Raw genomic sequence first — 12,120 nt, 5'->3', positions numbered from 1 at the left:
TACATTTTATACATATTTTTCTTCTTGCATTTTGAAAACACCATTTCAGGTATTTTACAGCAAACAAATAAATAAAGATTATCATTCAAACCCTGGAAAAAGTATTGAAATCTTCAACACTGATCACCTGCTTCTCTGGTTTGATGGTTTGTTCTTTAAGAGACAACAACACACACAACATCTGTCATGTACAGTTGATTTAACACTCCCACAGCACACGTGTGGTTAGACATGACGGAGCGTGTATGAATAATCAGGCATGCGTGCGTTCTGCGCGTCAGCTGTGATTATGACAGATATCAGAGGCTGTGAGAGAGCGAGGTTATGATATACAGCAGCCTAGGGCATGTTCCTCTACCGCCTGCAGCTCACGTGAAGTCATCTCCATTTGCTGGAAAAGGTCAGACAGCCCTTCTCTCCGCCTCGGGCATATGGACACAAAATTCACTCTCTGCGTCCATTTCCGCCAGCTGTTGACCTCTCTTTCTGTCTCTCTACATGGATGGATGATCATCACACAGTCAGTATTCTAGCAGGTTCCTCTGGGATAATTATGTCATCATTACCTACACATCTCCTGCTTGACTGCCTCTACCTTCTACAACACAAAAGATTTATTGGGAAGAAGCTTAAAGCTGCACGCAACCCTTTTAACATACACAATAGCTGCGTCCCAATTCAGAGGCTGCATGCGTTTGAAGGGTGCATTCGAAGGCCGGATGCGTCAGCGAGGAGAAACTAAAGTTGTCCCAATTTGAAGGCTCCTTCAAATGAACCTCAAAGTTATTAATTTTACTGTTAGTCCACTGTATGAAGAATTTTTGGGTATAATATGTCACAGTTTACTTTATTTTGCTATCCTCACTTACATAAATTAACTATAGTGTCCTGAACCCACTAGTACAAATATATCAAAAATATATAAAATGTCTGAATAAAGTTTGGTTTGACTGTAGATTCATGTCTGTTAGCTTTGAGGAAACAGATATATCCCGGTTTATTCTTAAAAGTTGATCAAATTAATTGTCTAAAATGTGTACAATGCCATTCTTTTTTTTTTGTATTGTAATTTTTTTTTTCAGCTAGGACACATTAAAATAATCAAAAGTGTACGGAAGAGGATTAGGGCCAAGCAATAATAAAAAAATAAAAGCATCTCGAGAAAAAAAAAAAAAAGTCGAGATAAAATGTTGAGAATAAACTCGAGAAAAAAGTAATTTAACGAATTTGTTCTCATAATTTAACAACTTTTTTTCTCATAATTTAATGAGTTTATTCTCAACATTTTATCTCGACTTTTTTCTCGAAATTTAACAAGTTTTTTCTCGTAATTTAACGAGTTTATTCTTAACATTTTATCTCGACTTTTTTCTCGAAATTGAACGAAATTTTTCTCATCATTTAACAAATTTGTTCTCGAAATTTAACGACTTTTTTCTCGTAATTTAATGACTTTATTCTCAACATTTTATCTCAACTTTTTGCTCGAAATTTAACGAGTTTTTTCTCGAAATTTAATGAGTTTATTCTCAACATTTTATCTGGACTTTTTTTTTGAAATTTTATGAGTTTTTTCTCGAAATTTAACGAGTTTATTCTCAACATTTTATCTCAACTTTTTTCTCGAAATTTAACGACATTTTTCTCATAATTTAACGAATTTGTTCTCGTAATTTAACAACTTTTTTCTCATAATTTAATGACTTTATTCTCAACATTTTATCTCGACTTTTTTCTCGAAATTTAACAACATTTTTCTCAACATTTTATTTCAACTTTTTTCTCGAAATTGAACAACTTTAATCTCGAGATGGTTTTATTTTTTTATTATTGCTTGGCCCTAATCCTCTTCCATAAAAGTGACAGTAAAAACACTTATGTTACTAAATTTTTTTTTTTTTTGAACTTCTATTCATCAAAGGGATTTAAAAAAATACATGTATACATGTTTCCACAAAACAAAAATGAAGCGGCACAACTGTTTTCAACATTAATGATGATAATAAATGTTTCTTGAGCAGCAAATCATCATATTAGAATGGTTTCTGAAGGATCATGTGACACTGAAGACTGGAGTAATTATGCTGAAAATTCAGCTTTGATCACAGAAATAAATTATATTTTAACATATATTCACATAGAAAAGAGTTATTTTAAATTGCAATAATATTTCACATTTTTACTGTATTTTTGATCAAATAAATGCAGCAGAAGAGACTTCTTTCATAAATACTAAAAACCGTGATACCACACTTTAGAATAGCAGTGTATACCTGCTTAGTTTTAATATTTACAAGGATCAAAAATATTGATGGTGATAAGTCTTAGACGAAAAACGATTATCATTTTTTCAAGGACATGCTCAAACTTCCTGTTTGAATAGGAAATACATCAACACATCAAAGGTAATTGTGCATTTTAAGCCATTTCACAGGATCTGTAAAGATAAAGTGCACTGAAAACCTTTCAGCCGGTCCCTAAACTCACTCAGCGCTCCAGCAGCGGTGGAAAACAACAGCGCTGTGGTATAATGGCTGTTCTCAAGTGGCCTTCTGTGTCTGCAAACAGCATATAAGTAATATGAGTGATGACTGCTACCTTACACACAATCGCACACCGCACCGACTTCCTGCTGCTTCTGCCCAACAATACAGGAGGGAGAAGAACACCTGATATTACAGTCCCGCGGCGGCGGCGTTTGACCTTCAGAGTCGTTTCTTCTCGGCACTTTCAGGAAATAAAAGAACTGAGAAAGAGGAGATGTAAGATGATGATACTGTAATGAAATCAAATAGTATGTGAAGTACTTTAAAGCAGCCAAGTTCAACTTTAAACACACCTCGAGACATTAGACAAACACATCTCTGAATCCAGCTCCATTCTCACCGTTTTAAACAACCCTCAACGCTGTCGAAACGATAAAACACTCACATAGACTGTGCATGTTTGAAACATTTCTGCTAATTAAACTCTGCATAAACTCACTATAGTCCAAATGGATTCATGTGAATAGTCTCCCATCATGATGTTAATAATGTTGTCTGATTTATAATTATAGACAAACTTAATCTTTATAAACTAACACATAAACAGCTGTACTTTTCAAAGTGTTTCTAAAGAAAGCTGGAAAAAGTAAGCAATTATGCAATTATGTATTACTGGCCAACGGAGATGCTGTGGTATAACACAAAGAGGTCTGTGGTATCATTACAAAACAGAAATTTTGATGAACAGAAAGATTTGGATGGTCCAAACTAGGTCAAAAGTCTTATAAGCTACCAAAGAAAGTGTTTGGTGGAAGTTTCGCATATAAAGAAGCTTCAAAATTGTGGAATAATTAAGATAATGTTTAAATGTTTTTTTTAAGAAGTCTCTCTGCTCTCCAAGGCTGCATTTATTTGATCAAAAATACAGTAAAAACTGAAAAAATGTGAAATATTATTAGTATTTAAGAGAACCGTTTTCTATTTTAATATATGTTAAAATTTAATTTATTTCTTTGATCAAAGCTGTATTTTCAGCAGTCTTCAGTGTCACATGATCCTTCAGAAATCATTCTAATATGATGATTTGATGCTCCAGAAGCATTTCTGATTATTATCAATGTTGAAAACAGTTCTTGTGGAAACCATGATAAATCTTTTTGCAATTTCCGCAATATTACGCATCTTTGCATAATAAAACTACTCATTTCTGACCGGTAGTGTATGTACTGTAGGTAAATAGTGATGTTATACATTTTTATGTGCATTTTGAAAACACCAAGAAACATTTCTGTTTTTTTCTGCTTCATATTTTTTGTGGAAACTTTGATACTATATATTTTCTGTATTTTTGTTCAAATAAATGCAGCCTTGGTGAGCAGAATAGACTTCTTTTAAACAGTAAAAAAACAAAAACTTAATTATTCCACACTTTTGTTCGGTAGTGTACAAGTTACTAAATCCAAGGGGTTATTTACTTTCTCCCTGGTCTGTGAATGATTACTCAATGTATTTGATAAAACTATGATGTTTGGGTAAATATAAGAAGGCGATGTCAAAGCATTTTGAAAATGATACTTTCTGCCGTCAGCTGCTGTCCTACTTTCTGCTGTGATTGGCCTCCTCTAACAGAAATACAGCTGATCAAAATCAGTCAATGTATGCAGAGGTTATAACACACATTAGCTTTTTTCCCTTTATTCATTACCTCGCCACCCTTGAAAAAAGTCAAGGCAGCATCCTCAATATCTTGGCATCATTAGGTGGCGATCGCATGAATCCCCTAGGATGGCTATTAAAAAATTCAGTGCATGCGCTTTGCATGCTGTCAGGTGGAGTTTATGACATGCAGTGACATATATGCCAGACTTTAACCTGAAATCTTCCATCAAAAGTTTGGGTTTGAGTAAGTGCCTTCATCTGCAGCGCGTCATACTCAGAAAGCATCATTTCTGTTGGTCATTTGCTCTACACATCAGGATTCTGGTTCTTTTGTCCTTTCATGAGCACCGAACATTTTTCTAAGATCCACTCTATGAAGGGCACTTGGATTTCTCTGAACGGCGTCATTGACTTCAATCATGGAATGTGAGTAATGCCGCCTGACAGCGCACACATGATGACCTTTAAAATATGTCATTTCCTGTTTCTGCACGTGAGATGGGACTGTGCTGTATCACTGAGGCTGTAAATGCTATAAATTAGACCCTATAAAAAGGCCAAAACTGCTTGCACTGAGTATAAATAGCAACAAATAGCATTTTGTTTACAATTCGAGAAATTAGTGATAGATATGCAGTGCAAGCAGGAGTAACGCACTGTTTGATATAAGGTATATGCTGAGTATAAATAGCAACAAATAGCATTTTGTTTACAATAAACACAAAAAGTGATGGATGCTATTAATGCAAAGTTTAAATAGAAATAAGAGGCTAGTTGTACCAAAGATAAAAATCCAGGTGGGCAGAGTTACTGAAAACAGACAAGATTGACTATTTCACCTCAATGCAAACAGATATTGCCACAAAATGTGTTGGAGAAAGTGCTGTATGACTTTCTATTTCTTTGTCTGTCTGTCTGTCTGTGCTGCTCAAGGCATGTTTGTGAATTTTATTGTCTTCTATAGCTATTCAGCATCAGAATAAATTATAAATGCCACCGTTCTTTTATAGTCAGAGATAATGAGCAGGTCATGTGATCAGAGCATCTTATTAGAAGCAGGACAGATGTATACAGTGATGCTCGTTACATTGCAGATGGTTTCTGTTGAATTCTGTGTGTGTGTGTGTGTGTGTGTGTCTGTCTGTCTTATGAAAAAAGCAGAAATATTTCCAGAGGGAGAAGGGAGTAAGGTTCAGTGACGCTGTGCTTGAGCTGTCAGTCAAAATTCTCAATTGACAGCAATTATTGGTGGCATAATGTGGATTACCACAATTTTTTTTTTTTTTTTTTTTACTTGCTCATTTAAAAAAAATAAAATAAATAAGGTTATGGTGAGGCACTGACAATGAAAGTGTCTCAAATTTTCTGAGGAGTTAAAGCTTATCATTTTATAAAAGCACTTTCCGTACATTCTGCTTTGAAACTTGTGTATTATTTGAGCTGTAAAGCTTGTTAAATCATGATTTTTTACAGTAATTTTAAGGTTTTGTGTTGTCCTGGTGACAAAGTTATAAAATTGGATTGGAATTGGAAAGGGATTTTTTTTTTTTTTTTGGTCACCATAAAATCTTGTTAACCGGCATATCTGTTTATGTCTCGTGGCTGTACTTGTGAAACAGAGTATTTTAATGTTTAAAGATTTTGTAAATGTCTCACTGTATCCCAGAAAAGTCAAATTAATTATGATAATCAACAGTACAACACAAATTTAACATGTATTGAAAGCAGACGACACACAGAGACATGTTAGCTGGTGTGATGTTTGAGGGGTGCGATGGCTCTTATTGTACCTTGAAACCTGATTCACTTCAGACCACCTGATCTGTGTCTGTGTGTGTTTGTGTGTGTGTGTGCACATGTGCATGTGTCTCCTGAGACAGACACACTTCTCTATTATTCAGAGGAAGAGAGTGCAGATGTACAGATCTCTGCACACACACACAGAATCTAAAAATCACAAATGCAATCGCTTTAATATCTCAACTGTTTCTCCTACATAGTAATAGAAAGCAATTTTACTGGCAAAAGGACGCCAGTAATCTCACTGAGCTCAGATATGCCAAGATAAAGTCTGCTATCAAAAGCCACTATTTGAAAGATTTGATAAAGGCCGCATTACATCCGTTACTCTTAAAATAAAGCTTCCAAAATGAGGGTTTCACAATAGAATTTTTGGGTCCTCAAAAAGAACCTTTTTTTTTTTCTTAATGTGAAGAACATTCTAAAGAACCTTTTCCCACTACACTCTAAAAAAACTGGGTTAAAAATGGACAAACTCAGCGGTTGGGTTAAATGTCTGACCCAACCTGCTGTGAGTTTTATTAAACTCAAAATTACTGTTCTGCTCGCTTAAAATTAACCCAAAATAGGTAATAAGTTTAATAAATGATTAAAAATTATACATTTATTAAATTGCTTATTAATAAATGTTCACGTTTTGATTATTATTGTTGCCTCTAGTAATTATGCGTCTGATTTTTAATTTCCAGCATATTTTGGGTTCATTTTAAGCCAGACATATAGTCATTTTTAAACAATAGTTGAGTTTAATAAAACTACCCAGCAGGTTGGTCAAACATTTAACCCAACTGCAGAGTTAAAACAACCCAATCACTGGGTTTGTCCATTTTCAACCCAACTTGGGATGAGATGTGCTCCAAACGTCCTCTGCTGTCTCTGTGGACAAACGCATGAGCAGCAAAGCTTCAAACAGACGGCCTCCATCTTCACTTGGGTTTTTTATTTCATCTTCCCTCATGCCTTCAATAATGCTCTTTCATCTGCTCTCTACATCAGGACAGACCAGGACTGCGCTTCTCAAAAGCATCGTGAGCGAAGCTGATCGTACAAACTGTTGGTGGCAATGGATCCATGATCTACTTAGGAATACCACGCTTTTGAGAAACGCAGAGCAATCAACGAAAACACAGACTAACAGCGACAAATCAATCGCCTGAAGTTATTGACAGACAGTAGCAAGAAAAGGCCTGTTTAATACTAAGGCTCAGAGAAGGGTCAAACGAAATTAAAATCCCCTTTAAAGGGGTCCTTGATTATGATTTCACTTTTTTAACTTTAGTTAGTGTGTAATGTTGCTGTTTGATCATAAACAACATCTGCAAAGTTACGACGCTCAAAGTTCAATGCAATGAGAGATATTTTCTTTGACAGAAATTACTTTTTAAGGACTACAACAAACGTCTCATAGGAACTACAACGAGCTTCTTCCCGGGTTGGTGACATCACAAACCCCAAAATTTACATAAACCCCGCACCAGAAAACACACCAAAGGGGGCGGGGCCATGTTGGGCTGCTTTAGAGAAGAGGAAGAGTTGTTGTAGTAGAGTGTTGTTGTCATGCCGTCATTTTACACCGGACTGCTTCACAAACGAGGGTCAATTCAACACAAAAGATGAACATGACGGCACATGCTAGAGGATGAGTTGATCAACTCCACAGCAACTACATCAATTTATCCACTAACCATTCAGAAACGTCTAAAAGTTGTAACTTCTTCCTGAGTCTCTCCATCAGTGTCGACTCCGGTTTGAACAATGTAAGGCTGAACACCGTTACTGACAATCCTCATTTTGTCTGCGTGAGATTCTCCAGCTTTGTTGTTGTTGAGCTGTTAAAGCTCCGCCCTCTTCTGGAAAGGGGGCAGGGAGCAGCAGCTCATTTGCATTTAAAGGGACACACACAAATGGAGTGTTTTTGCTCACTTCCAAATAGGGGAAAAAACACACTCAAATTGTCTTCTTTTGAGTTCCACATCAGAAGAAATAAATGAAAGTGAATAAACATTTCATGATGTCAAACCCAAAGCTCTCAGATCAGAACACATGATGCTGTTTTAAAAATGAACTTTGTCTTTGATGTGCCTCAAATGATTCCATTTAGATTCTGATTTAAACTGGATTTTGCACATTCTGTCTGATAGGTTCTTTGAACTCAGATGAGTGAAGATATGAGAATACCTAGAATTCTCTGAGCTGCCGACAGCACGACTGAGATGAACAGACTCCCGCTTAAAGGAAAATCTGTCATCATTTCCTCACCTTCATGTCCTTCCAAACCCGTGTGACTTTATTTCTTCTGTGGAGCACAAGAGAAGAACGCTCATTTCCATTTATACACTATATTCCAAGATTTATGAAGTCATATAAGAGAAATTGAAATGATTATTTCCTTCTCCATCCACTATAATACACGTCAGCGATATCAAGCACCTCAGTGAATAATGACTAGAATGAATAATGAAAGTATTGCATTGACTTCAGAAGATTTAGAATAAAATGCATGAGTCATATGAGCTAATTTTATGATGCTTTTATGGTGCATTCATTATGCTATTAATCTTTTTAAAGCGACCATTATGAAAAACAGGACAAATTCTGCTAAAGTCATATGGTTTGGAAGCACATGAGGGAGAGTAATTGATGAGTTTCATTTTGAATTCCATTTTTGGGTGAACTATTCCTTTAACTCAGAGTCTTCTGCAAATATTAAAAGCTTTTATACTTCAGTGTGAATTTAATGCATAATTAACGTCTCCACTGTGAGATTCAACACTTTGAACACACACTCACTCGTTTTCTTCAACGTATGATTGCATTTACGCTGAGAAATAAGCATCATGTAACATTCAGTTGGTTAAATCTACGGATCAGAGACATTAAGTCAATCTAGTTTTGGTAACACTTTACAATAAGGTCCCATTAATTAATGTTAGTTAAGGCATTATATTTGTTATAGTATTTATTAGTCTTTGTTAACATTAGTTAATAAAAATCCAACTGTTCATGTCAGCTCAGGTCCATTAGATAATATTAACATATGCAACTTTTGTTTTTTTAATATTGTATTAACCTGTTAACTTTCACCCCCACTTTTTTGTTTTAGACAAGAAAATGCATTATCCAAACTTAAATGGTTGTAATTCAAGAATACTTTGGAGTATCGACATAAGGCTGGTCTTGTTTTAAAGAAAATTTGGCAGATTATTGTAGATGTGAAATAACTTATGTAAGTGAAAGTTATAGAAGTTTATGTTTATGAGAATGTAAAATGTAAAAATATAATATTTTATATAAAATATATATTTTACAAAAGAAGTTTTACTCTAAAACTGCAAGGAAATCAAAGCCAAAAATCTGAACAAGTTTCCAAATTTCAGGTTGATATCTCAAAAAATGAGCTTTCAGTAAGATTTTGTTTGGGCGCAGTACCACACTTTTTCACTAGATGACACCCAAGCTCCATTACTGACCATATAAGGGCGCCTCCATTTCCATATGTGGTTTGAGTGATCTGAACCATAGATTTCCATCATTTTCATACAATTTATGAAGTAGACATCCTATATAGAAGTAGTACAGGAAGTTTGGCAGAATTTGATATGAATTCAGCCTCTAATAAACATAAAAACAACATGTATGTGGGTTATAGATCGCCTCCACAATCATAAATGTTGTTTTTTTTTTCTATTAAAAACATTTTCAGACCATTTTTTCTCAAAAAATTGAATGGATGTTATCTTTTGAACTCTTGGCATGAAAACAAACATGTTTCAACCAATCTTTAATGATTTTACATGTTCATCGCTGTTTCAAAATAAAGGTCTGAACATGCCTTATGAGTATGAAAATATGCTTGTTGCAAATTGATAAATTACTGCTCCTCTGTATTTTGTAAATCAGTCACCAAATATGAAAACTAGAGATGCTAAGCTTTCAAATGATATATAGTTTGTCAAGATTAGTTTAGGTTTAGTATAGAATATTACTGTTTTAAATATGTAATGGCTGTGGGCCCACCGGCTAACAGGTTAAGAAATGCTGAAATTAGCATTAACTAAGATTAAGGCTTGTTACACTTTATTTTGATGGTCCACTTTATCTATCCATGGGTTTCAGGCACGTGACTTTTTTGCTACAGCACCATCTTTAAGTCTTTAGGACCTACACATTGCTTCTCCTTGGTGATCGGAAAGATGTCACACACTAAAATAAGGGACATCCATTCACGACTCTCAACAATATCGACATCTCAACAATAAACCATGAAAACTTGAAATAGAATGCATTTTATATTATTATTTACATTTGATTATTTTATTTATTTCCGAAGAACTCCTCAATGTATGTTGGGGCATCTTAAGCAGTCATTCTGAACCAGAAATCACTTTTTTTACATTTCTGCAGCTGTTACCTGGATGGGATGAATTTTTAATTAAGTTACTTAAGTTAGGACTACATTATTATGTAATTTTCTGTCCCATTTTTATGTAAATAATTTAGAACTTTTAAAAACTTTCGTAAATTGTATATGACAGAATTATTTATTATGTGTGTATATGAATAATGTGACTGATAAATCAATAGTAGTAATTAATCTATCTAAAAATATGATGATTATCTGTCTAACCAGTTTGGATAATGTATGGAATATAATATTAATTGATTATACAAATTTTATAAGCATGGTTGTGTCTGACACCACATGCTGCTTTAATGGTGCATTTGCGTTCATCATAAGTTACTGAAAGACCCAAGTGATAACTTTTTCCCCATTCAACCCTAAAAAACGTGCAGATTTACAGTGCATGTTCTCGAGACTCTGTTGCTATGGAAACAAAGATGCTAAATTGCAGTCCAGTGCAACTGCGAGCTTCTTGTCAAATTTATTTCAGTATTATTGCTATTAGTATTATCCTCACTGCAAAATGCTTGTTTGTTTATTCATGTGTGCGCCTACGTAAAATACAGGACAAATCGCGTCCTGCATTGATTTGATACGGGACTGGTGGCAATGTGGTAATCAATTACTGAGGATGCTCAGGGTTTGTGGGGATATTGTAAAATGCTAATCCATTTCTTCGTGATCAGACCACAGCACAGCAGATATACGGCATGTTGCAATTGCGTCCTACAAATGGCGACCGCACCACTGTGTGACGTCACATGAAACCCATGAATAAGTAACTTTGCAACTGCAATGTAAGCTTTCAGACTGTACAGCTGCGGGTCAAAGACAAACAACTAATCCAAATCCTTCACCCCTCAGCACCACATTATTACCGTGATGCATGCAGTGCACGTGTGTGTGTGTGCGTGTGTGTGTGTGTGTGTGTGTGTGCTCAAGCAGACAGAATTTTAATCGTGACAGTTGTGTGTCGTTTGAGTAGTTTGTGTGCATTTTAAAAAGCATAAATATTCTCAGGTTTTTAATCAGACTGTCTGGAAATAAGTTGTGTTTACAAAGTCTCTTAAGAAGGGTTAAAGGGTTAGATCACGCAAAAATAATTTACTCATTCAAACACAATCAGGGTTATATTAAATAATATTCTGGCTCTTTATAATGGGAGTGAATAGTAGAAATCAACTCACATATGAAAGACAGTGATTGTAGTTTATAAAGTTATAAATATGGATATTTTTCTTACAAAAATGCATCACTTTGCTTCAGAAGGCCTTTATTTATCCCCTGAAGCCATATGGATTACTGTTATGATGGATGGAGGTGCTTTTCTGGGCTTCAAAATCAATTCAACACTGGATTTGCACAAAAGATGAACATGACGGCACATGCTAGTGGATGAGTTGAATCAACTCCACAGCAACATCATCAATTTATCCACTAACCATTCAGAAACGTCTAAAAGTTGTAACTTCTTCCTGAGTCTCTCCATCAGTGTCGACTCCGGTTTGAACAATGTAAGGCTGAACACCGTTACTGACAATCCTCATTTTGGCTGCGTGAGATTCTCCAGCTTTGTTGTTGTTGAGCTGTTAAAGCTCCGCCCTCTTCTGGAAAGCGGCAGCTCATTTGCATTTAAAGGGACACACAAAAACGGCGTGTTTTTGCTCACACCCAAATAGGGGCAAATTTGACAAGCTATAATAAATGATCTGTGGGGGATTTTGAGCTGAAACTTCACACACACATTCTGGAGACACCAGAGAATAATATTAC

Source organism: Chanodichthys erythropterus, chromosome 13, assembly GCF_024489055.1.
Source record: "Chanodichthys erythropterus isolate Z2021 chromosome 13, ASM2448905v1, whole genome shotgun sequence".
Lineage (NCBI taxonomy): Eukaryota > Metazoa > Chordata > Actinopteri > Cypriniformes > Xenocyprididae > Chanodichthys > Chanodichthys erythropterus.
The sequence above is the reverse complement of the archived record's forward strand: the minus strand, read 5'-3'. Positions refer to the sequence as shown.